The 6,000-nt window shown below is 44.8% G+C and overlaps 1 long non-coding RNA gene across 2 annotated transcripts in view; it reads right to left on the reverse strand.

Annotated features, from left to right (window-relative positions):
• The window catches only part of LOC142427438 (uncharacterized), a 66,562-nt gene extending 61,104 nt beyond the window's left edge, over positions 1 to 5,458 (reverse strand). For both annotated transcript variants that reach the window (XR_012780058.1, XR_012780059.1), the window contains exons 1-2: positions 5,325 to 5,458; positions 4,988 to 5,030 (exon numbers count right to left, since the gene is read on the reverse strand). This is a non-coding gene — a long non-coding RNA (uncharacterized LOC142427438). The remainder of the gene's footprint in view (positions 1 to 4,987; positions 5,031 to 5,324) is intronic.
• Between the last annotated feature and the right edge of the window lie 542 nt (positions 5,459 to 6,000).

Here is a 6,000-nt window from a genome sequence, read left to right on the forward strand (position 1 = left end):
GGTCAAGGAAGCAGACAGGTGAGTCTTATGTACGGCAATGCAGGCAGTCTGGACACAGGCAGCAAACAAAGGGCAGATCATCAACAAAGAGCAAGAAGATAGGATCCAACAGTCCCAAGCTCAAGTGATGCATACATCAGCAACATGATGAAGCACTTCTCAAAGGAACCTCAAGCTCTAGCGACATGATCCACAGGTTGTTAGGCCAACACTTAGTGTAGCTCACAAGTTGTGGCAGAGAACTAGCAGGCGCACCCTGATCTGATGAGAAGAGTGCAAGAGAGAGAGAGGCACGGTTTGCCTAGCCATTTATCTCTTTGCCCTCCAATCAAACTGCAACATTATTTATACCATGTTCCTATGAGCCAGGTTGGCACAATAAACTAACCTATCAGAATGGGTCACAAGGATGAGCCAGTTAGGGTTCAGTATAACACCTATGAAACATACAACTTTTCTCTAGTTGTTTAGTGCTCCCCCCACCCCACAATCATGACCCCAAATCTACTGTACGAAACTGGCTAGACCAGAGAATGCACATGGGTACCGAAAAGAGCTAGAAACACAGGGAATCAAGGGCAGATAAACCCATCAGGACCAATAATCAGAGTGGCAATACCAGGAGAGTAAGGGGTAGGTGAGGGGTGAAAGGGGAAATGAACACAATGATCTACATATAACCCCTTCTCAGGGGGATGGACAACAGAAAAGTGGGTGAAGGGAGACTTCAGACAGTATAAGACACGAAAAAGCAATAAAAAATTATAATTTATCAGGGCTTCATGAGGGAAGAATAAAATGAGCTGATACAGCGCTCAAGTAGAAAGAAAATGTTTTGAAAGTGATGATAGCAACATGTACAAATGTGTGTAACACAATTGATATATGCATGGATTGTAATACAAGCTGTACAAGCCCATGATAAAATGAGTTAAAATAAATAAATTTTTTAAAAACATGCGTTCATCCTCAATTATGAGGATGGCACAGGAGAGTGCAATGTTTTGTTCTGTTGTGCAATGGGTCCCAGTGAGATGGCACTGACTCAATGACAGCTGATATGACAACAGTCTCAGAAACCACAAATATACACCCAGCGCAAACACAAAGACATTAGTGTGTTATGTTTACAAAAGATATTATTTCTCTCATGAAAAAAAGGGAAAAGGTTTCTTCAGTTAAAAAAAGTTGGAACAAACAAGGTGACAACAAAATCACTGAGGCATTTCCACCCCTCATTAGTCCATTCTTTTGGTGAGCTGAAGGCAGTTCTCTAAGGGCCTCACAGCATGCCAGGTGGCAGAGTACTTTCAGGAACATGGGCTCTAGTCTAAAACAACACACTCACTAAGTGGTGAGCAGCTATTTGTCTGTCTAGGAAACTGTAAATCATGCAGTCCTGTACACTGAGGGTTCAGCTGGAAGTTCAGAGGATCCAGCAGAGCAAGAGACTGACAATAATTACTCACTGGATTGCAGGATGCTTAGAAGGTCTATAATCAATTGAATCAAAATAAAATTTCTTGAGAAACTTCCAGCCTAACTGTAAGATAGATGAAAACTAAAAATTCTGGCAGCTAGAGTATTCACATAAGATTAATAAGCACTTTTTTACTGTTTTGTTGCTTAAGTTCAACTTATTGGGTTCCAACATAACAATAGTTTTTAGAGCACTTAGTAACATTTTCTATGAGACAAGAAATAACCTGATACCCATGTCAGATGACGATATTTTAAGAAAAATATAGACGAGTGTTGATAATGGATCTGAATGAAAAAGTTATTTTTAAAATAGGAAACTGAGTCAGACAATATATTAAAATAAGCATGCATCAAGATTAATTCTAATTCATCCCAGAATTGATTTAACACAAGAAAATGAACACTCAAATATGCCTAGTGATGGGGGAAAAGTCAATTATCTAAATTGACACAGAATGAATAATAAACAAAGTAAAAAGCTTTTCATGTTAAAAAAAAAAACAACTACAAATCTAACATGAAATAGGTAAAACTCAATATGCTAATATACATTCTTGTAAAAAAAACTTTGAAAATGTCACATGTAAGAGAAAGAGAAAAAAGTTCACCCCATCGCAGAATCAGGATAAACATACATATCCATTTTCACCACTCATATTAAAAATGATACTAGCTAGATTGATCAGAAAAAAAGAATTAATAAAAAGAAGAAAATGACTTCCAAAAAGAAGAAAAGAAAATTCCTTATTCATCATAAATTGAAGATGTCATGTAAAAAAGTTGCCAATTGAAGGCAAACAAGCGGCCATCTAGCTCGGAAACAACAAAGCCCACAGAGAAGTGCGCAACCTAAGCGAATACAAGGTGTTGAACGGACCAGGTGGCAGACACCAAGAACAAAAACCATCATTGTGTGATCACCTTCCTCTAATCTCTGGGGGATGGGCAATGGGAAGGTGGGTGAGGGGAGAGGCCTGGAAGTATAAGATAACATAATAATTTATAAACTATTAAGGGTTCATGGGGGAGGGGAGAGCGGGGAGGGAAGGGAAGGGATAAAAAGGAAAACGAGCTGATTCCAGGAACCCAAGTGGAAGGAGAATTTTGAGAATAACGAGGGCAACTAATGTATAAGGGTGCTTTACTCAATTGATATATTTATGCATTGTGATAAGGGTTGTATGAGCCCCAATAAAAAGATTTATTCAATTTTTTAAAAGTTGCCAAATAGGTCATAAATACTATATATAGGTAGTAAATGTTAAAATGTTCTAGGCAACATTTCAACACACAAAAATACTTGGTACTTAAATCCCTAATGATAAACTGCTAATCTCCAACTCCCAAACCATTAACCCTTACATATTAAGATGCTGACCATCTTTCAAACACACCTATACCCTTCTAAAACACAAGAGGAGGAGGAGGTGATGCTGTTTGCCAGAGAGCAGGGAGAGCCGGCCAGCCTGCCTGCAGGGCTAAAATGGGCAAAAGCAGTACTAGGAGATTTATATATGCAGTTAGCAGGTAGCACACATTTTGCCCTAACAAAACTACTGGTAAACATCCTTAGTTGTTATCAAAAAGGATACTACAAAAACATGTGTATGGTACACACACATGCACTTATGTACACACCAAAATCACATAAATAATGAAATTGAAAATATATTTTTGTGTGTGTGAAACATTTTGAAACAATGATAAGATCTACAAAAATAAAATGGGATCCAACTCAACTATTCAAGTTTGTGAGACAGGTGGGAAAGCCTGGGGACCCCAGGGTGGGAGAGTGCCGACAGCGGGCCAGGGATCCAAACGGCATGCTGACACACAAGTGCACAATGTGAGCATCTCCAACCCATTTTCCTAACAGGACCTCCTCATTGACCACCTAGGTAGTGTCGAGAAAAACAAGTCCCCACTCAGTGGCTGGCCTACACACCTTTTCCAGCATGTGGCTGCCCGGGGTTCAAGGCTAGGGGCGATCAGGGAGTGTGGAGGCAGCTCCAATCATTCCCTCTCACCTCCTTCCTCTCTCCTGTCCTCCCTCCTCTACTCCTGCCCCTCACCCCTCCACCCCCATCTTACAAGGAAGATTAGATCAAATCATCCGACATTGAAGGATTAAAAAGTGACATCACTATGAACACTTGGCCACCACAAGCCAGTTATCCCTGTGGTAACTTTTCCAACACTTCCTGCTGAAACCCCAACAGGTCAGAGGGATCTAGAGGTCCTTCTTTCATGGTCTAAATTCCTACTAAAAATCAAGATCCAGTGAGCTTCAACAATTTCTGCTCCAGGGGAGGTTTCTGTCCTCCCTCAACTCGCCTTAGGACACCTACATTACCTTTACCAGGTGTACCGTCCCAGTCAAACAACCCACCTGACCCTGCTAAGTCCCTGCCTGCTCCAGGGAGGAGTCCCAAGGAGGCTGCAGCTAAGGCTCAAAGGGAGCACAGCAAGAAATGCCAATGCAGCGGCAAGGAGACCTACTGTGTGTTATGTGCACAAGATGCTCCAGTAGGTCCACTCAGACTCCAGTATCTCGTTCAGGGCCATGAGCGTTGTGCACTCGTTGATCAAAGACACCTTTGGGCACATCGCCGACCAGGCATCTCAACTGGCACATTCCAAACTACTCCACCATCACAGCCTGCGACATCCTGGTGACCATGAGCCTGCTGCTGCCTGGACAGCTGGCAGAGGCGCCTTGGCCAAGGGCCCCAGGGCCAACGCCCACTACACCAGCCCCAAATAAATTGTCCTTCAGCCTCACAACATTCAAACGCCAAGGGCCCATTTCAGGGTCACTTCCAGTTTCATCCCCCAAATAGAGGTTGAACACCTTAACATTACCTTGTTTTTGGTTCCTTTGTTTCAGTTTGGTTTTTGATTCTTCTGTGCATAGTTTAGTTAGATTACTTTTGTGATGGAGAGCATCTTTCTTTCTTTTTAACATGTTTTGGGGCACTTAATCCACATATCCCACATAATCCCACAATTCAGCCATCTTAAGCATTCCACAATCATTACCACAATCGATTTCACATCGTCTATTTTCCCACTATGATTAAATCGCCTTTAAGCAGACTTATTAGTCACCTTCGGTTGTAGTGTTCAGTCCCCTCAATCCTTCATTCTTACTCCCCAAGTCCCCTCACCCTCCCCAACTCCGCCAGCGACCCACCCCGACCCCACCCAGGCATCCTTACAGACACTCGCATGTTATTTCATCTCTAGGCATCCACTCCTTTTGTGCTTCACAAACTGAACCCAACAGAAACAATAAAGAATAGAAAGGAAATGAAATGGGAATGATTTTAAAAACCTTAGTAATATATAGATAGAAATAAAAACAAAGAGTAAGAAGAAAGGGCGGCCACCAATATTTTAAAGCCAGGGAAGACGTTTCTGTCACGGACCAGCAAGAGATCTTGCGCCTAGAACAGACTCTGGTCGGGTCCAGAGAGAGGTCAGCAGAACAAGATCCCGGGCTCACCTTTGAGCTGAGGAGGCGCAAGGAGTCTCGGGAGGAGGCATCGCTGTGCGGAAGGAAACAAGGGAGGGGGGTTAGGAGACCCGCAAAGAGAGAATCAGGGAACCCCGAAGCCCCAAACCCCAGCCGGGATCCCCTTTCTCCAACAGGGACTCCCACCATGAACCACAACCAATCTGAAAGCAGGGAAATAGGACCGGCCTTGGGGACACCCGCCCACCTCTCACCAAGAGAAGCGCTGGCAGGGTTCCTGGGGGAGAGAAAGGGCGCTTGCACCCTAGTCAGCTGGACTAAAACAGCCTCCGCCCACATACATGTCCCGGAGCCCAGAGCCTCCCACCTGGGAGCGCCGGCAACAGGGTGCTCAGGCTGTGGGCGCTTCTCTGGCACCCCAAGCAGAGCACCAACAGTGGAATCCTTGCAGTGAGTTGCAGTTCAGAATAAGACACCGCCACTTCCGGCCCTGTCTGGGCGTGACCCGGGGTGGGAGGAGCTGGCGGGGTCAGAGAGGGGTAGGGGTCTGCCTTCAATTCCTCTCAAGGCAGCTCTTTCCCCGCCCATTTCTGCTGAGATGCCAGCACAGGCGCCTGGTGAGGGGGTGGGCGGGGCCTGGCCGGCTTGGGGCGGGGCTCGGGGAGGAGCCAGAGAGGAGAGAGGCGGTCCACGCCAAAGGGCCCACACCTGTGGCTGAAACTCCAGCGGCAAAGACTCAGATAACAATGGCTGAGGCACCAGTAATTTGGCCCTTTGCAGAGGGAGTGCATGGGTGACATGGTTGAGATAGAACCATGTACGTTGGGTGTGGATGTGTATCCTCCTAACAAACTGGAAACACCCAACCCCCCAACTCTGCCAAAGTGTTAATGGGGCTGAAGCACGAACTGAGGGTCCCTGCTTAACATATGAGTTCAAACAGTTACTGTACCATGGGCTCAGAAGATAAAGGGGGGCCTGGCCTCTATCACTTTCTGTTTATAAGGACAGGACTCCCTCATATGCAAATTATCTTTCAGGCA

This window comes from Tenrec ecaudatus, chromosome 15 (assembly GCF_050624435.1).
Source record: "Tenrec ecaudatus isolate mTenEca1 chromosome 15, mTenEca1.hap1, whole genome shotgun sequence".
Lineage (NCBI taxonomy): Eukaryota > Metazoa > Chordata > Mammalia > Afrosoricida > Tenrecidae > Tenrec > Tenrec ecaudatus.